Source organism: Nannospalax galili, unplaced genomic scaffold (assembly GCF_000622305.1).
Source record: "Nannospalax galili isolate Female #2095 unplaced genomic scaffold, S.galili_v1.0 scaffold388, whole genome shotgun sequence".
Taxonomy (NCBI): Eukaryota; Metazoa; Chordata; class Mammalia; order Rodentia; family Spalacidae; genus Nannospalax; species Nannospalax galili.
In genome coordinates, this window is record NW_008360304.1 from 3,444,174 (window position 1) to 3,465,234 (window position 21,061).

At 41.0% G+C, this 21,061-nt stretch overlaps 1 long non-coding RNA gene across 1 annotated transcript; it reads left to right on the top strand.

Annotated features, from left to right (window-relative positions):
- The first annotated feature begins 13 nt into the window (after nucleotides 1-13).
- LOC108490261 lies at nucleotides 14-9,474 on the top strand. The gene is made up of 4 exons (XR_001872209.2): nucleotides 14-100; nucleotides 1,208-1,283; nucleotides 7,483-7,566; nucleotides 9,437-9,474. It is a non-coding gene; the product is annotated as an uncharacterized LOC108490261 (long non-coding RNA).
- Nucleotides 9,475-21,061: the final 11,587 nt, after the last annotated feature.

A 21,061-nucleotide genomic window follows, 5' to 3' on the forward strand; every position in this document is an offset into this window, starting at 1 on the left:
GGTGCGCCTGGGTGAGGGCCAGCTGCTTCTTCAGGATGCCTAGATTTTCGCGTTCTGAATTTGCTTCCAACTAGTTTACCTCCGGGCTCCAGTGTTGCAGGTTGGTAAGAAAGTGGGGTGAACTTTCCTGGCTAGCTGCATACAGTGACTTAACCAACGCCTGGCAGCACGGAGGTCTCTGCCTTGCAAGTCGCCTGCACTGTGAGCCCAAAGGCCATGGAATTTTCATGTGAGAAAAAGGCTCCGTTTACCATTTAATTAGAAACTCAGTAGAGAACAGGAATATTCAAAGCTCTATGTTCTTGTGATCTGACTTATCTTCCACAGACCTCACCCAAAGGCGTTGCCGGACTGACTAGGCTGGTGTTTTCTTCCTCCCTCGAGAGGTCAATGCCTGCCCTGCCTAGTCCCAAGCCAATAATCAGGAAATTTCTTAGCAGATTTGTATTTCTAACATCTCACATTGGAAAAAAACAAAATGTGCCACTCATGCAGATTTGGAAAAACAAACCAAAAACCATATGCACACTAGGCCAATTTGTGATTTTCTACAATGTATTTATGAGTCCTTATTTTTCTTCAAAATGAAAAATTCCCTTTTTTAGGCTAGCCCAACATTTTTTTCATTTTGAAGAGGTTTCACAACAGACAAAAGAGGACACTGGCCCTCTTTGGGTTTACAGCTATGTCAACAGATGGCCCCTTGAACAAATGGTTGATCCTACACCCTTCTTCCATACCACACTCTCCTGGTTTACAGAATCATGCCTGTGTGCTCTCGAAGGCTCTTGCTGTGTCAGCTCTGCCAGGGTTAACCTTGAAAATAGTTGTTCAGCTTGAGGTTCTTGGGCATTTGGTTCTACTCAAAGAGGGAGCTAAGTATTTTAAAATCTTCCATAGAATTCTGGATCACAGATCCCTGAGAAACAGCCCAAAATGTCCAGATCCTGAGAATATCCTGGACTGAGAAAGAAATCCAGTCCAGACCTTGAGTTTTCTTTGGCATTTTGAAACTCCTGTCAAATTAAATAAGTATTCAAATGGACATGGGGAAAATTGGGCTGCAGTTCTAACAGTTTTCATGGTAGCTAGCAACTCATTTAAATTCCTGGAACTAGTGTCCTTTTTGCACACATCAACCCTGTCTAAACAAAACAAAGAATGGCTTCTAATAACTCACGGTTAACCCCTCCCCGCAACTCCCTAGTTTCATAGATTTCCCAAGACTTTACAACTGAAGACCAAAGAATGCTGGAAGCAAGATCCAGAGAATAAAATTACAGGTTAGTTTAAAGATCTTAATCTTTATTTTTGATTTTAGAATTGAACAGAACTTCATTCCAAGAAGAGGGTGGTTTTATAAATAGAAAAAAGAAGTTAGCAGAAGAAAAAGCTAAAGAAAGCAGACACAAGAAACAAAAAGGGGACTGTCACTTCATTTCAAAGTTACATGTAAAGCAGGACAAGGAAGCAGAGAAACAGAAAAATAACTAATTGATTAATATTAAGTTACTCAGTGGCAAATATGATAATAGTAGATAAAATAATTTCATTGATGGACCTGGGGCAAGGAAGCTGACACATAATTCCCTTCAGAAATGGGGTATAAAGAAAGGGCCTTGAGGCCATGATTGGGTCTCATGGTGGGTGGAGAGAGCATTAGATAGAGAGTGGTACAATATACTAAAATCTCATAACAGGCCTTAAAGGGAAGGAAAGACTTCCCTTTAAAACCCGGAGGGGAATGGCATCAAGAGTGAGAATAAGAGAAATGAGAGAGCCAACTTCTACGGGGGTGTGGGGGGGGGCTCTTGAGAGATCAGCCTGCAAAGTCTTTTAAATCCCTGAGCAAACTCCAAGAACAGAAGAGATGCTGTCAGACTTTTAACTTTGGGGGGGGTGGGATTACTGATGGGAACTTTCACATCATGTGTTTTGGTTCAGCATAGTCTATGTAACAAAGAGCATGGGAGAGCCAGGTACCAGCAGTTAGGCCTGTGAATCTGTGGCACCTGTTAGGTCACAGCACAGACAGCATGGCCTGATCTCTTCAGGCTGTGGGATCTGGGCTTGTAAGAATGACCACTGTTGGGGCTGAGAGATGACTCAGTGGTTAAGAGCCATGACTGTTCTTGCAAAAGACTTGTTTGATTCCCAGCACCTACATGGCAGGTTCATAACTCCAGTTCCAGGGGAATCCAATGCCCTCTTCTGACCTCCACAGTACAACACGGGTGTACTTACATACATGTAGGCAATAGACTCATACACATGAAGAAAATAAAAATAATTAATAAAATATTGTAAAAGAAATAAAAAAGAACACCACTGTCTTTTAGAGGGGCAGGCCCATGTTCCAACCCTGTTTTGTGTAAAGAAAAGGAGGAAAGTTTATTAATAAATCAATTGGAATGGGCTGTTTGGGATATTTAGACTGTTAAAACTCTGATCCTAATTTTTCAAGTCAAATAGTTTCCACTGTGTTGTGGAACTTCACTGTAAATTGATTCCATTTTGATTTTTAGTACCTTTTGGGGGAATCTTAGTTCAAGAGCTTCCCATAACTTTTTAAAGAAACATTTAGTTATTTCTGTCTCGGGAGAGGAAGGCATGCACATGTTGTGGTCTTGTGTGGCAGTCAGAGGCCAACTTTTAGGAATCAGTTCTCTCCCTTTACCATGTAGGATCTAGGATTGAACTCAGGTCATTAGGCTTTGTGGCAAGTGCCTTTACCCCTTGAGCCATCTCACTGGTACCCTAGGACATTTATTTAAACTGTCTGTGTTGGTTACTTCTGACTGTCCACTTGATACAAACTAGAATCACCTGTGAATTATCTAGATCAGATTGGCTTATTGGCATGTCTGTGGGAGATTGTCCTAATTGATGTGGAAGGACCCAGCCTGTTTGGATGGCACCATCCCCTAGGCAAGGGGTCCTAAGCTATGTAGAGGTGAAGAAAGCTAGCTGAGCAGAAGCAAGAAGGCAGGCCGTGTGGTTGCATTCATTTCTCTCGGTTCTTGACTGGGTGTGTCATGTGACTAGCAACTGTGAGTTCCTGCCTCTACTACCCTTCAGTGATGGGCTGGAATTGTAAGGCAGAGAAACACTTTGCTCCCTGCGTTGTTTTTCAGAAGGTATTTTATCACAGCAACAAAAATGAAACTAGACCACCTTTGTAGTTCTTTATGTTAGGATGAAATAATAGAAAAGTACCCAAAGTATTTGACAATAGGTAGAATTAGAGGGGGGGAGAAAAAACAAAATTATTTTTAAACAACACTATTACATTTAGGAAACTGAGGCAATGGAAGAACCAATGAGATTGACAGAACCAAAGATCCTCCTCCACTCCAGGACTTTTATTTGAAAGGATCTGTGAATAAAAAAAACATTATTTTGTGTAGTAGCAGAGAACAACAGCAAAATGAGTTGGTGGACAGTCTGGAAATAATCTCCTAGTTTTGCTTCTCTGTTTTATCTGGTGTGTCTACAGAGCTGTGTATTGCATGACAACAGGGATAATGAAGACGCTGGCCCAAGACTAAACACAGCAAACCCAGTCTCGTGATTTAGAAGAGTTTGCTTGTTGACCCTATAAACTAAGGGGCCAGGGAGGAGGAGAGGCAGTGACTTAACAGAAAGTTAAAAACATAGCCGTAAGTTAACTTTAACTACCAAATGTAAAGAAGAGTTTGTAGAACTTTGTTTTCCTTTTCTGTGTGAATCTGTTTTTAAAGTGACACTAGCTTTACCTTTTACCAGGATCCAAGTTTGTTTTTTCTAGTTAACTGGGGAGGAGAAAATTGAGAACTAAAGTCTAGAATCATAGTTCATTTAGATTTGTGTGGGGGAAGATTTTTTTTTAAGGTTTTTTCCATTTGTAATCCCTCTGTTCTTTCTCAAGAAAGCAATTTCCTCTTCTTCAGAGAAACTCTGAAGTTTGGCAGAATGATTGGAAAGCATCTTTTGCAAACATAGGAACTTTGGTGAGACATCATTGAATATACCCTTTGGAATGTGTTCGTGGCACCTCCCCTCCTGCCCCATGTGTGGCTTTAGCCAGGCTGCTTGTGACCGTCTAAACTTTCAAAGGGAAGTACCTCTTCTAGGTTACCCAAACACTTAGAGACTTCAGCATTGCTTTTGTCTCTATAACTTTAGGTGTTCTTTATTGCTCATAAATTTCTTACCTCCCAAGGTTATATCTATTATCCACTTCCTGAATGCTTTTTAAGATTTGATACTAGTTTTTTACTATTGTTACTGCTTTTTTTTTTTTTTTTTTTTTTTTTTTTTTTTTAGTGTTTGGGGTCTCACTCTGTAGTTTAGGCTGTTCTGGAACTCACTATGTAGCCCAGGCTGACCTCAAACCCATGGCAATCCTCCTACCTCAGCCTTCCAACTGTTTGTATTATAGACATGAGCCACCATACCTGACTAATACATCTTTTGTTTTGAGACGGCCTTTCTACGTAGCTTAGACTGGTCTTGAGTTCCTGATCCTTCTGCCTTCTCTTCCATGGTAACATGCACCACCATGCCTGGCTTCTATCAGTTATTTTAACTTAAAACAATTTATTATGGGGCCTGGAGAGATGGCTCAGTGGTTAAGAGCACATATTGCTGTTGCAGAGGACCTGACTTCTCCTCCCAGCACACACATCATGTGACTCAAAACTCCAGCTCCAGGGGATCTGACACCCTCTTCTGCCCTCCATGGGTATCTGCATTCATTTGCACAGATGTATACACATACACATACTTAAAAATAAATAAATAAAATAATAATTTATCATTATTTTCTACAATGAACTGGCTAAATTTCTTTTTCTTTTGTTACTGGGACTTTTAGAGCAAAACCTGAGCCTTTGGATGTACCAAAAAGTAAGACTTGGCCACCTGTCCCAATGTTCCAACTGAAGAGATGAGGCGTGGCGAAAAGAGGAAGAGGAAAAGTAATCATTGTGGCTATACTAAAGAGAGGAGCAGATAAAGGGATCCAGTGATCCCCAAGTCTATCTTTGGGGTACTGACATGAACTGTAGGTTTAATAGAGGAAGAATTAGAACACAGGATATGCCATACGCACAACTAAGTCCCACTGGTCAAATGTAGTCATGCCGACATTGCCTTGGTTCCAGTTCTGCAAGGTGGTCCACAAAGGTACTTGAGAGGGGACAAGGTGGTTCAAGGTAAGTGTCTGTGAGGTTTTGTTCTTCTTAGACTCCCACGTGACTGTAAATTTAAGACAACAACTTGCCTCAGTGCCTTAAACCTTGAAGGAGGGTGAGTAAAGGAAGCAGAAGCCAGGCTTTCGTTTTCATGCTGGTTTGTTTTGTTTTGTTTTTAAAGATAAGGTCTAATGTAGCCCAGGCTGACCTTGAACTTGCTATGTAGCCAAGAATGAGTTTGAACCTCCTGAACCTCTTGCCTCTACCTCCCAAGAGCTTGGGGTTATAGGTGTGTACCACCATACCAGTTTTATTTGGTGATGGTGGTCGAATCCAGGGTTGAGTGCATGCTAGTGCATGCTAGACAAGCTCTTTACCAACTGAGATATACCCCAGCTTCAATTCTGTTTTCAGTGATCTTTGAACCCAAGTGATGAGCTTTCTTTTTTCTGTTAGCAGAAGCAACAAGCACTGACACTCATTCACTGTCTTGGGATGGAGAGCAAAAGGGGGTCCTGAGGGATTAAGGTCAGATGCTCAAGTCACAAGAGTATATGGTTCAGTGAGTTTGTTTGCATTATAAACAGTAGCTTTTTGGTGCAAGGTTAAATAAAAGCCATTAGTCCAGATTCTGTCCATATTGTAAAAGTTATCCCTATAAGAACCTATTCAGAAGACCTGGAGCTTTTTGAGTATCTTGCTGAGATGTCAGCATCCTTTGTATCTTCATGGGTAACACACTTGGCTATCTGTGTATGTACAGGAGTTTGATTTCAGGGAACTCCCTCCTCCATAGATAAAAAAATCCTTGGATGTTCAAGTCCCTTATATAAACTGGTATAATATTTGCATACAATCTCTGCACGTCTTTCTGTTCTCAGCTAAATTGCAAGTTTAAGTCATCTCTAGATTACTTACAATACCTAATGTATGTAAATAGCATGAAAGTAGTCATTATGCCATATAACCGGTTAAGCAATAATGGTAGAAAGAAAATGCTTATGCATGATCAGTAGAGAGGCAGCTTTTTGTCTTTAATATTTTCAATCTGCCATTGATTGAATCTGCAGACAGGGATGTGGAGGGCTGATTAAATGCTACAAACCTACTGTCCATAGTATGATAATGGAATCTAGAGAGAACTACAGTAGTCTAGCAAGGCTTCTTAGAAAAGACAGGATTTTAGTTAAAGGAATTGAAAAGATCCGGATGAAGACAAAGGCAGAAGAAAAGCATCTGGAGTAGAAGGAAGAACACAAGGGAGGGCACCAAGACCAAAAGAAAGGACAAAGGCAGGAGCCAGGAAGCCTAAGCAGGCAGTGCATCTGTTGAGTAACTGTAGGAAGCATGGCTGGTGGGGAGCTGGAGCCACTGGTCTGTATGTTACATGTGTCAGGCTCCTTTACTATAACAAAATCCCTGAGATAATCTGTTTATTTAAAAAAGGACTATGGTTGCGGGGGGGGGGAAGTTTCTGTCCATAGTTAGCTGGCCCTGTTGCTCTTGAGCCTGTGGTGAGGTAGCATATCATAGCAGGAACATGTGGCTGAGAAATCTGCTCACTTCACTTCTGGGCACCTGGGAAGCCAAGAGGGAGAGAAAGAGACTGGGCTTCTAAAATTCCTTCAAGGCCATGTCTGTCTGTGTGTGTCCTATGACCCAAAACCTTCCACTAGGCCCTGCCTTTCAGAGGTTCCACCAATTCCCCATTGTACTTTTATCAGTAGAACATACAGCAATATACACTGTTTCCTGGAAATATTTTTAGTGATCTAACTTGTAAATAACTGAAACTTAATTTGTCTAGAACCTTTCTGGGTATGATTGACATAGTCAAACCATGGTATGCTACATCCCTAACATTTTTGTATATATTTTGCATATGTCTTTGCATACTTAATGACATGCAAAGTGCATATGTTATTTAAATCAAAATAGAAAAACGGTTCTAGGCAGAGAATTAAAAAAAAAAAAACAAAAACAAAACCCAGCTGGCTTGGGAAACAGAAATTTCGGAAGACCATAAATTTGGAATCTCATGTTCTCAATCTTAATAGCCAGAGGACACTTTTTGTATTCAAACAATGTTCTAGCCAATAGAATCAAAATACTGGAAAAAACTTTAAGACGCCTCTGATAGTTCTTTTGCATAGTTCAAGAAAAGGTTATACTCCAAAGCTATGGGAAAGTCATGCTTTTTAAGGAAGACTTTTTTTTAAAGCCATGCAAAATTGTTTCTGATATCATCATTTTTAACAAAATTATTCAAAAATCAGAGGAAAAACTGAGCTACTTTGGTTTCCTGCAGAACCGTGGACAATCGCAGCTATACATGGACGACAGGAACCTAAGTTATCCTTCCAACATGGACTTGTACAACACATTTCATCTGGTAATAGTTCTTAAGCAAAAAAGACATTCATAAAGCAATGTAATCAAGGGATAAAAATAGTTAAGAGCTTTGTTTTATTCTTAGTTCTCATAGCTACTGAGTGGTAATCCAACCCAGGTACCATCTCCGAAGGCTGTTTCCTGTCAACTCTGACCATTTCCCAGAGCAGTATAGATGTCTGTCTGAACCATCCCCTGTATTCCCAGATACTAGAGGACTAGATACCAATTCTTGAGGTTGTTTCCTGTGCAGTTGGTATCCTTTTCAGAAAGTACTTGCCAATGCTTGTGTCTTAAACTGTTTTGCCTATCATTTCTTGTAGCAATTTCAAAGTTTCTTTCATTAAGGTCTTTGATCCATATTGTGTTGATTTTTTTGTCCAGGGGAGAAATAAAGATCTAACTTGACTCTTTTACATATGGAAATCACTTCTCTCAGGACTGTTTGTTAAAGTAGCTGTCTTCTCAACAATGTATGTTTCTCACAGCTTTGTGAAAAATGAGGTGGTTATGGCCATTGGTTTATTTCTGGGACTTCTATTCCCTCGGTCTGCATATTGTTTTTCATACCAGCCTCATGCTGTTTTTGTTACATTTGCTCTGTAATAGGACTTAACATCAGGTGTTGTAATAAATCCAGCATTGCTCTTTCTGCCGAGGCTGGTTTCAACTACTCATGACCTTTTGTGTTTCCATGTGAATTTTAGGATTTTTTTTCCTAGTTATGTGATTACTCTTTTCTATTTATGTGGAGAATGTCATAAAGATGTTGATGGGGATTGCATTGAATATGTATGTTGCTTTCAGTAACACAGCCATTAACACAATATTAATTATGCTTATCCATGAGCATGAGACATCTTTTCATCTCCTTGTGTCTTCTTCGAATGTTGTTTTTCAGTGTCTCGAAAGTTTACCCTATAGTGGTCATTCACCTCCTTGGTTAAGTTTATTGCTAGGTATTTTCATTGTGTGTGTGTGTGTGTGTTCACATGTGCAGGTGCCTATATGTACATTTGTGTATGGAGGCCAAAGGACACCTTTAGGTGTCTTTCCTTAGGCACCATTCACCTTCCTTTATGTGTGTGTGTGTGTGTGTGTGTGTTTGTGGGCATGGACATGCCATGACATGTGTGGAGGTCAGAAGAGGATGTCAAGTGGCAGTCCTTGCCTTCCACAATTGTTTGAGGCAGGGTCTATTTGTGGTTTGCTCCTGCATGCCTTGCTCCAGGATAGCTGGTCCATGAGCTTCCAAGGATTCTCCTGTCTCCACCTCCATCTTGTCTTAGAAACACTGAGGTCATAGACACACACTACTGTACCCAGTTTTACTGGAATTAAATTACTGCTTCTTGGAATTAGAACTTGGGTCCTCATGCTTTCATGAACTGAATTCATCTCTTTCAAGTTATTGATCATTTTTTTACCAGTAAGCTTCTAAAATCTTCATCCAACATTTGCTCGTTCAGTAGCTTTGAGTTCAATAGTTGAGGAGTTAGGGTCTTTTGGAGGAGTTATGTCACCTTGCTTTCTTGTGGGAGACAGGCTTGAGTCTAGGGTGATATTGCAACTGTCAGGGTCACATGGTTTCCAGGAATCCAGGCTCTGTAATCTGAAACCCAGTATGCTAATGAGGCATCCTATCCTCTATTCTGTGATAGGACGTTAAGTCTGTTATGCTAATAGGATGCTAAGTCTGTTATGCTAATAAGGTATCCTACTTGCTGTACTGTGATAGGACACTAAACCTGTTATGCTAATAAGGTATCCTACTTGCTGTGCTGTGGACCACTACCCCTATATAAGCTTGTGCCTTCCTGCAATAAACCAGAACTGCATCACTGAACCTGGTCTCCTGTGTCTGAATGCAGCTCCGCTGACACAGTCTCCTCACCAGCCCTGGGGTCCGGGACCGGGCAGAAGCAGCGATGACAGGAGGCAGCACAGGGCAAGCAGAAGAGCTGCCTCAGCACCAGGCGAGCAGAAGAGCAGCCTCAGCCCAGGGCGAGTGGAGGAGCAGCCTCAACGCCCATGAGAACGAAGGAACAGCACCCTCGAGAACGGAGGAGCGGCCGCCGCTGGTGGTGACCACACTTTCTTATGTTTCTTATATTCTTTAAAGACTTATCTATTTATATTTTATGTATAGGAGTGTTTTGTCTGCATGTATGTAAGTGCACCATGTGCATTCTTGCCTGCAGAGGCCAGAAGAAGGAGTTACAGCCAGTTATGAATGGCCAGCTGGGTGCTGGGAACTGAACCCAGGTCCTCTATAAGACTATTAAGTGCTCTTAATTGCTGAGCCATCTCTCCAGCTCCCCTCCCTCTTTGAGACAGGGTCTTATGTAGCCAAGGCTGACCTTAAACTCCTAATACCCCTGCCTCCAACTTCCTAAGTACTGGTACTATAGGTATGTATCATATCCAGTTTTATGAGTGATGTGGATAGAACTCAGGGCTTTGCATATTCTAAGTAAGCATTCTACTGAGATATATCCCCAGTCCCACATTCTATTTTTAAATGTTGTCAAAAATTAAAAAGTTTTGCTGTCTGCTGTGTTGTCAGCACCCCCAGCCATTCCCCACTACTTGCCCTTCTGGTGAATCTAGTCAGCCTATCTAGAGGTCTTTGTTTTAGGAGGGTCAGCTGTTTCTCATCTAGTGGTAATCAGTTGTCAATATTCCTTTGGATAAGATTGGGGTCTGCTGTTCATTTTCCCAGTTCTATGCTGGGTTACTATCTGTTTGAGTTTGCATGGGACTTGTGTGTGCTGACAGCATTGCTGGAGATTCATATGAGCAGGGTTCCAGGAGCTTGTAGGACTCTGTTTCCATATGGTCATGCACCTCCTCCATGGCTCTTACAGTCTTTCCACCCTATTTTTCCACAGTGGTCCTTGAGCCCTGGGTAGGTGGGTAGACCTCAATATATGAGCCCTGTTCAAGGACCCACACTCTGCAGATTCTTATTCTCTGCGTTTTGGCCATTTGTGGCCTTTTGTGTTCCTGATCCTCTGTTGCATGAGGGAGCTTCATTGATGCGACCTGAAAGAGATGCAATAGTATTCTCTTCATCTCCTGTTCTGTGTTCTGTGAGTCTTACTGTAAAGGTTACATCCTGGATGTGGCACTTAGGCTTGAGCAACTCACAGAGAATCTCATGTGTGACCAGTGGTGTAACTCTGTAATAATCTGTGTCTTGAAAAAGAAGCTACTTTGATGGGTGGTGACTGGGATACCTGTCTGTAAATTTAAGGATCCATATTTTGTACATAGTAAGGTATAAGGGCTCTAGTCGGGGGAGGGAGGCTATGGGAGGGTGTGACCTGGGAAGTGGGTGTATAAATAAATTAAAAAAAAATTCTTCAAAGTATAAAAATTTGCTCCTTAATAATTAGTAGATGTGAAAAACAGTACCATTGAAATCTACCTGATGACTTTATATCCATGCTCAGATGTGAAGGAGCTCAGAAAGTAACCAACATCAGATATTTAGAGATTAGAAATGCATGTGCAAACATCCAATGTCAATTGCATTGAAAAAGAATTTTTCTATATGAAACTGTGTATTTTAATAATGAAATGGAGATCTTTTTTAAAGGTTAAAACCTCATTTAATTTTATGTCCTATAGGGTTTATACTGAGTACAATATTGTATAAGTGTAATAATTCAACTGTAAACCTAAAAATTTACAGCCAATTTTGAAAGAGATGCATCCTACCTCAGGAAACCATTATTGAATATGTCAATTGTGTTGTAATGATATGCTTCTTCTAAGTATGTTATTATTAAATAAATAATTTTTAAAAAATTAAAGTTTTTTCATTACATTTATTTATTCATTGTATGTATATGTATGTGTGTGTGTGTGTGTGTGTGTGTGTGTGTAGCACACATGCACATATGTGGAGATTGGAGGGTAACTTGTGGGAATCGGTTCTCTCCTATCATATGAGTCCCAGGGATCAAACTCAAGTCTCCAGTCTTGGCAGCAAGAGCGTTTACTTTCTGAGCCATCTTGCTGGCCCTAAATGAATTTTTTAAGTTAGCAAAGTAATGAGTTTCATAATGCCACTTTCATATGTATTTTGTTCTCGTTTATCCCCTTTCCTATTGCCCTGCCTTCTCTTGTCCCTCTGTGTCCTCTTGCTTGTCCCCTTTCTCCCATCCAATGGCTGTTCTTCTGCATTAGTCACATGTATTCCATTACCCTCCTCTCTCCTTCTGTCTAGTTTCATGCCATATGAATATATGTATATATATATGCTGTGTAGACAAACACAGATTTAAATCTGTGTTTTGCACAGAGAATAAGTGACTGTGAGGCGCCCATCTCTAAGTGACCCATCTACAATGTAACCTGTACATGGAAGGCTCAGCGAATATCACAGAAGAGGGAGTAGAAAGATTGTTAAGAACAAGAGGGACAAGACACCTGCTGCTAGTTAATGTATTCTAAATATGATATGGAAACTACACCCATGAAATGTACACAGTATGGTAATCTAACAAGGTCTGCATAATGACAAAACCAGTAAACAGGCCAGGGTGGGTGGAGGAAATTTCACAGTGTCTTACCTGAAGATGAAGAGCTCCAGGCAATCAATTGATGCTGAGGAGGAAGAACAAGTTTTCTCCAGGGACTAGCTTTCTGAGAGAGGTTATCTAATCCTAAGTGGGTAGGCCTAAACACAGATACACAGGAGCAGCACTGAATGGATGGTGCAGTCTCTCTCTCTCTCTCTCTCTCTCTCTCTCTCTCTGTATATTTATAAATTTATGAATGAATATATAACAATAATCATCAAAGAAGAGGACAAGAAATTGAGAGGGAGTAGTAGGGACATGGAGAAGTCAGAGGGGCATGGGGGGGCAGGGATGGAAACAATGCAGATACAATACCCATGTATGAAATTCTCAAAAAGAAAATTAAAAATAAATCGAATTCTGTATGTGAGAGAAAACACGCAGTATTGTCTTTTTGAATCTGTCTCATTTTAATTTCCAGTTGCACCAATTTTTCTATGTTTTAAAAATCTTAAGCATATATTTTGATATCAAAGAGAAGACTATAAAAATATATTCTCTCTTTAGTGAAGTGATAGCTGCAGGCCACACTGGGAGGTTATAATGGAAGTTGCTCCAGGTGAGATGAAAGTCAAAGAAATGAGCTGTGTTGTGGGACCTATGCCAGGGACTAAACGATAAATTAAAGAAAAGGGTTTGAACTGAATCTGTGGTATACTCCTATAATCCCAGCACTTGGGAGGCCAGGAAGAATGTCATGAGTTCCAGCCCAGCCTGCGCTACAATGTGAGCCTCTGTCTCAAGAAAACAAAACAAACAGAGGTATATTTGCCTGCTCTCCCTATTACAGATTGCTTCCTGCGGTGCACTCAGATCTGACAGAACTATTTCATTTCCACATCTGCATGTGTCCCAGCCCAGTTTAACCCAACCGCAAAAGAATATGGAAAATGGGAACAAGCCCTCCAAAGCAAGAGGAATCTGCATGGACTTTTACCTTGAATCCGAAATAATCAACTCCCCTGTGCTTGGAATCATTGAGTAATGATGAGGACTCATACATAGGAAACAAAAGGCCTGTACTCTGAATCAGAAAGCATCCAAAGAAACTGGTTCTATATAATCTCTCATCTAGCTTTCCTCTGGCCTATTTTAAGAAAAAGGGGAGAAGGTTTGATTTATTAAAGTTCCAGGGAGCCAACATACAAATATTTATACAAAAGCTCCTTCACATTAAAAAAAATCCTTAAGGATGTTTTAGACAGCTCAGAGTCAGGATATACTTTTTGAAGATGAGAGGAAATTCATTCCTGTTAAATGGCAAAACACAGAAGTTTCTCCTTAGAATATTCATGGTTGGAATGATCACACTGCATAAAAAGCCTATTAATTTCAACCTAAAGTAAGTATGTGACCTAAATCAGAAATAGCGTGTTTAACTGCCATTTGCTTTAAGAGACCACACAGAGAGAAAAAGACATCAAGAAAATTTATAGTTGATATGGTAGTTCAGGACTGTCATCCCAGCACCTGGGTTACTGAGGCAGGAGGATTGCTATGAGCTCAAGTCCAGTCCTAGTTGCATAGTGACAATCACAAAGGAAATTGTTTACTAAGGAAAGCAGCAAAGGAATAAAAACCAGTCGATACCAGAACCACCTTCTTCCCCCTTCTGTGTACTTAGTTCAGGGCTATTTTTCCCAAGGCACAGAAAGATTACAAACAGGCATGGTGGCATACATATAAAATTCCAGGCCAGCCTGGCCTTCATGAGATCCTTTCTTAAAATACTAAAAAGAAAAGAGAAAAAAGAAAGATGAACAAACACACATTCCCTGAAAAAAAAATTTCACAGAAGTCAACCTCTACTCAACAGAAAAAAAAAAAAAAAAGATGTTAATAAAGCAACATGTATTCAGGAAGTTTCCCAACACAGTTCAGTCTCAGTTAAAAAGCCACATGCATTACTGAACAGGAAGCAATACCCCAGGGTGACTGTGCACTACTATCAGGAAGAGAACAGTTCTGTTTTACTCTTTTAGTGCCACTGTGAGTCACACTGTTGATGGAACATGCTACTCCATATATACCTTAACTAGTTTTTCCTTTTTTTGTTTTTACTTTTCAAATTTTGGTGCTGTGGCTGGGGAATGTAACTCAGTAGAGTGCTTGTCTAACACGAGCAAAGTTCTGGGTTCAATTTTACATGATGCAGACATATAATCCTAGCACTGGGAAGGTAGAGACAGGAGGATCAGAAGTCCAAGGTTGTTCTCAGTTACATAGTCATTTATTTCTGAAAGTGAGTTAATTACATTTTGCAAGGACATAGATGATACTTTGGAGGCAAAGTAAAACCCTGTATTATAGTCATTATCAAAATATAGCATGACTGTCATTCTGAGACACTAGAGTTAGTTTTATGAAGAATAGGAATGCATACAAAATAGACAAACATGTACATTGTGGACAAGGAGAGTGTTTTTTTGTTTGTTTGTTTTTTTGTTTTTGATAGGTAGTTTCCCTGTGTAGTCCTGACTGGCCTGGAACTCACTATGTGGAGGAGGCTGGCTATAAACTTGGGTCAGTCTCTTGCCTCTGCCTCCTGAGTGCTGGGGCTATAGGCATATATACTGGTAAGGAAATCTTAATGGTGTTTAATAAAAACAATTCAATTCAATTCAATGTTTTTTCTTTTGGTCATTTTTGAGATAGGGTCTCCCTGTGGTGGGGCTGGCCTGGAACTCACTATGTAGACCAGGGTGCCTTGAACTCACAGAGAACCACCTGCCTCTGCCTCCTGAGTGCTGGGATTAAAGGCATGTGCTACCATACCTGGCAATTTTATTTATTTTTAATGTATATTTTGAGTTTTGTACCTTCTACATAACAGATATTAATCAAATTTAGACACCCTCCTCCATCCGTAAGTGTGTGTGTGTGTGTGTGTGTGTGTGTGTGTGTGTGTGTTGTTTTGGTAACACGTCAGTTCTCTCCTTCCACCATGTGGTCCCAGGGACTGAACTCAGGTCGTCAGGCTTGGTAGTGGATACCATTACCTGCCGAGCCATCTCACTGGCCCTGAAAGGTGCCTTTTGATAACAAATAGGTGGGTGATTTCAGAAGAGTATGAAATGATCCAGATATAAAGGGAAGAAACTGGGGGGAGGATGGACATGGTGAGCTGTAGGAGAAAGGATTGCGTACATGTCACTAAGAATAAGTGACTCCACTGGGTGGGAATTTAAGTTGATAAACCATGTTGTCAATAGATTGCACCCTAAAACAAAAATAAGCAACTGTTGGTTGAAGAAATTTCTAAGAAATTTTTTTTATGGCGTTTGCACAAAAGGTCAATATTTTAGAAGCTCTGCTATCCATGATCAAATGGTATGTTCAAGCAGCCAAGGAGAGAAAACGACACAAATGCTCTCAAAGCCATGAAATAATGAACAGAACAAGACGGGGGGGTGAAGAATCATTGCCAGGCTGCAGTTAGCCCTGCTAACGCAGTTGGAGCAGATTGCTCCCTAATGCTGCAGTTGTCTTAGGAAAAGCCTCTCAGCTTATTGAAGAATGTTACTAACAGCAGGCCCAGGGCAGGAGGAACTTGAGGAAACCTTACAGAGAAGGAGAGAAAGGAAACTAAAAGTCTGTTTTTGGTCTTACACATCCTGTCTTTTTTTTTTTTTTTCCTGACTTCTATTTTAAAAGCTAAACACTACATTTGTGGTTGAGTTCTTTTCAGGTTCAAGAAAACAAAACAATATGGTTGTGAAAAGAAGAGACCTAAAATGGAGTTAATGACCTTGCAAATGCAAGCTCTTTTTTCTTGGTTTTAAAAAAAAACTTAAAAAAAAGAAATAGTTAAAGAGCAGCAAAGGGCTTGTATCCATTCAGCGCCCTGAGCTGAGCCCAGAGTAAGGTAAACAAAAGACCTTGTCTCACAAAAATGGCCGACTTGCTGTGCGGCATCATAGTACATTTTAAGGTTTGCATTAATTGGTGTCTTATAGGCAAGAAGTTTTGCTCATTTTGAGTTTTCATAAAACTAGGCTATTTTCATATTCTTAATTAGAAAAAAAGCAAAGATGTAAGAAACGTTTCAGTCTGTTTTATGCTACTCTAACAGAATACCTAAAGTCAAGTAATATATAAAGAAAAGAAATATCACAGGCAGGGTGGCATGGGCCTACAGTCCCAGAAGTTGATAAGTAATGACAGGCAGGAGGATCAGGAGTTCAAGGATAGCCCGGGCTATGTGAGACTATCTCAAAAATGTGGAAGAAAGAAAAAGAAAGGAGAGAAATGAAATACATTGATTCATGCTTCTGGAGCTTGAGGGGGCATCTGTGAGGACTTTGTGTGAGGACTTTGTGCTTCATCATTGCATGGTGAGCCTTGTAACCTTTTCTCTCCTTAAGATGACATTCTTTCCATCCTGGGAACCCCACCTTCTGTAACCCTAATTATCTCTCAAAAGCCCTACCACGCCATACTGTCAACATAGGGATTTGAGGATTAAGTTTCCAAAACATAAACTTTTGGAAGACATATTCCAACCATGGCAGAAAGCCATCCGTTTTTTTGTTGTTGTTGTTGTTGTTTGTTTGTTTGTTTGTTTTTTTGTGGGTTTGAAGGCAATCCCACTTGACCACCGGGTTACTCCATGGAGTACTTTGGTTTCACATTAGATACCAAGGTAGCTCTTACTCCATTCTGAGCCTTGCTTCATCACACAGGACATTGCTTAAGGCTGGCTGTAGCTTCCTGATAGCAGGTTTGAGAGGTAGAGGTCATCAGCCTGTGTGGGACTGTCAGAAGGGAGGGGACACCTGCCAATCTAAATATTCTTGAGTTTCCTTGAGAAGTTATTTGAGATAGCCAGGTGTAGTGGTGCAATCTTGTGATCCTAGAACTCAGGAAGTTGAGGCAGGAGGATTTCAAATTAGAAGATGGCCTGGGCTACATAGTGAGACTGTCAAGCAAATTTTAAAAACCAAATTTACTCCAGGTGGCTCATAAAAGGCATGGCATGTTTTGCAGAGTGGCCTGCTTTATCATTAACAGTGTGACTGATTTGTAATGCTGCCAGGAAGGCAGAGCTGGAAGACAGAGGGGGTGGCTTCAGGTGACTCCAGTGACATGGTTTTTAAATCTCCCAATGTAAAGTGTGTTGTTCTGCCTTGTAGTTCCTTATGGCTGCTCTTACAAATAATTATAACTGTGACTAAAAACAACAGAAATGTATTCTTGCATTGTTCTGGAAACCAAAAGTTCCAAAGCAGCATCTCCAGGCTGGAACCAAAGTGTCAGTTGACTCTGTTCCCTCCAATCCCTCCAAATACTCCAGAAGAGAAGCCTTCCTTCTTCTTTCAGCTTTGGGTGACTACTGACATTCTTGTTTGTTGCTTTTTAATTTGGGGAGGGAGGCATGGTCTCATGTAGTCCTGGCTAATCTTAAAAGCCTGATCCTTCTGCCTCTACTTCCCAAGTCCTGGGCTAGTAAGCAGCCACCACCTGGCTGACATTTCAGTCTTTGTAAAAGCAAACAGTGGCTCAGTGGGAAAGACTGCTTGGTTTGCAAGCATGAGAACCTGAGTTCAGATTCCCAGCACCCACATAGAAAGCCAGGGTGTGGCTGTTGCAAGCCTGTAATTCCAACACCAAAGCGTGGGGTGGAGACAGGAGGATCACTGGGGCTTGCTGGCCAGTCAGTCTAGTCGATTAAATGATGACAAGCTCTAGGTTCAGCAAGAGACCCCCATCTCAAGAGGATGAGATGAGAATGATAGAGCAGGACACTTGACACCCTCTATGGCCTCTGAACACACACACACGCACACATGCACACACACAGACACACACACAGACACACACAAACATGCAAACATTAGCAGCAGCAGCAGCAGCAGCAGCAACAAAAAAGAGTTGGAGAGGGAGAGATGGCTCAGCAGTTCAGAGCACTAGCTGCTCTTGCAGAGAACCCAGGTTCAGAGCCCAGCACCCACATGACAGCTAATAGATTTTTGTAATTCCAGTTCCAGCGGATCCTGTGCCCTCTTCTGGCCTCTGTGGGCATTGCACACACCAGTGCACTTACATGCAGGCAAAATACTCATATATACATGTAAATTTAAAAAAAAATCCTGGATTTTTTTTTATTATACTGGAAAGAATCTTGACTGAAAGAGAACAGAGAAATAAAGAAAAATGATATATTTTAATTCAATTAGAAAGGAGAAAGCAACAAAATGGAGAATATATAAAATATGTAACTGTTGAAATGGCTAACTCTGTTTATAAAGATTTTATTTTATTTTTCATTATGTGTGTACATCTGTGAAATCCATGTGTGGTTACGTGCACATGAGTGCAGATACCACAGGACACAAGAGGTAGCATTAGCTCTCCAGGTACTTGAGTTACAGGTGGTTGTTAGTCACCCAGTATGGGTGCTGGTCTCCGAACTCAGGTCCTGTGCAAGAGTAGTAAGCTATCTCTCCAGCCCCAGAATGACTAACTTTTAAGTAGAATTTTTTTTTAAATGGCTGACCGTTGGGCTAACTACTTTAGATATATGTATTACTTTTTCTGTTGCTGTGATAAAAGTACCTGACACATGCAACTTAAGGAAGGAAGAGTTCATTTTGGCTCACAGTTTCAGGAGCACAAGGCAGCTGGCCATATTGTATTTGCACTCAGAAAGCTGGGAGTGATGAACGCTGGTGCTCTGCTCACTTTCTCCTTTTTGTTCAGTCCAGTATCCCAGCCCAGGGAATGATGCTGCTCCATTTAGAGTGGGTCATTCCACATAATTTAACCCAATCTAGAAACTCCCTCAAAGGCATGCCCAGAGGTTTGTCTCCTAGGTGACTCTAGATCCTGTCAAGTTGACCTTAAGAATTAACCATCACAATAGAGTAATTCATGTAATGTTCATATTCCGTCTGATGAGTTGGTTACCATCACTATCTCCAGTCCACAGATGACAAGCTACTTACTGATAACTTGCTGGTCATTGACCGAGCTAGGATTCCAACCCAGCAGAGTAATTCCAAAATCTCTTGTATGTTATGCTATGTTGCCTCTTATTTCTCTATAATTCTTTTTGATGAAAAAAGTAGCAATTTAAAATGAAGAATTAAATATATGTCAATATTTCAACTTTCACTTCATATGACTAAAAGAGATACACATGGTTATCACTTCTCTCTTGCTGAGTGAAACCAGATCCAGATTTTGTGATTTAAAATAACAGCTGCTTTTCTTCTTCATAAACTTTACTTTGAGGAAAGCTCAGCAGGGATGCCTTATTTCCTCGCCTGAGGGCTGCCCTGGCTAGTGCAGGCACTGAAGTGAGAGCAAGTTGGTGCTGGCTGTAAACTGGCCTCTGCCAGAGCTGTGGCCTCTTCACAGATGCCTTGAGTTCTTTGGAATTCCTCACAACATAGTGGCTCACTTATAAAAAAAAGGGGGGCGGGTGTTAAAAGAAGCTATATTGCATTTTATCATCTCCCCTTGAAGGCCGCACAATGTCACTTCTGCCACAATTCCAAGGCCAGTCAACTTGTAGGGAAAAACAGTTGTCACCTCTCAATGAGAGGAGTGTCCAGGAAGAATAAGTGTGCTGGTTTGGTGGCTGCAGATCAAACACACATGCTCTGTCAGAAGCACTTTCATACATGCAAGAATGCAGATAGAAAGCAAGATATGAAGTAGGAAAATGCAGTCACCACTAGGCAGGGAGAAGCTACGACTGGTGACGTGGGTCATGTGCTAGCATGTGTAAGCCTCCTGAATTCAGTCCCCAGCTCCCCACCACCCATTCTCCACAAAAGCTAGTTTTTTTTGGGTCTTTTTGACCCTGTAGCTCCAGCTGTCCTGGAACTCACTATGTAGACCAGGCTGGCCTTGAACTCACAGAGATCCGCCTGCTTCTGCCTCCCGAGTGCTGGGATTACAGGCTTGCACCACCACACCTGGCCCCCAAAGCTAGTTTTTTTTTTTTTAAATTGATTTTATTGAATTTTTGTGTGTTTCATACAGAACATCTCAATCAATCTTAATCATCTTTATACCTCTCTCCCCACTGGCACCCTCCCATAGCCCCCACACTGGAATTCATGCATTCTGTCATTTGTGTTAAGGCCTATTGTGTCAAGTTAGTGTCCCCAGACATTCCTTAGTGCAAGTTCATATACTGAGGTCTAGTCACCTTATCTGGAGTCTCTTGCTTTAGGAAGATCAGCTCTTCCTCGTCTACCAGTAATCAGTTGCTGATATTTCTTCAGCTAATATTGGGGTCTGCTGTCCATTTCCCCAGTTCTATGCTGGGTTTTTGTCTGTTTGAGTGTGTGTGGGATTTGTGTATGCTGACACCATTGCTGTAGATTCACATGAGCAGGGTCCCAGGAGCTTGTAGGACTCCATTTCTATATGGCCACGCACCTCCTCCCTAGCTCTTACAATCTTTCTACCCCCTCTTCTGCAGTGCTCCCTGAATCCTGGGTGGGTGAAGTTTGATATAGGAGTCCTGTCCAAGAACCAACATTCTGCAGTCTCTTAATCTCTATGGCCATTTGTGACCTTTTGTGTTCCTGGCCCTCTGTTGCATGAGGGAGTTCATTAATGAGAATTGAAAGATTCATTAGTGACCTCTTTATCCTGTTCTATGTTCCATAAGCCTTTGGTGTAGAGGTTGCTTTGTAGATATGTTATTTACGCTTGGGAAATTCATAGATAATGTCCGTGTGTGACCAATTGTGGTACTTGATAATAGTCATAGTCTCTGTCTGGTGCAAAAGAAGCTTCTTTGATGAGTGATGACTGGGATATTTGTCTGTAACTATAAGGATACATATTTTGCACACAGTAAGATAGTACATTAGCCTAGAAGTGTGACAGTCTTGGGGTTTTCTCTAAAATCTATGACCTCTCCAGCCATGTGTATTTGGTTATGTTTAC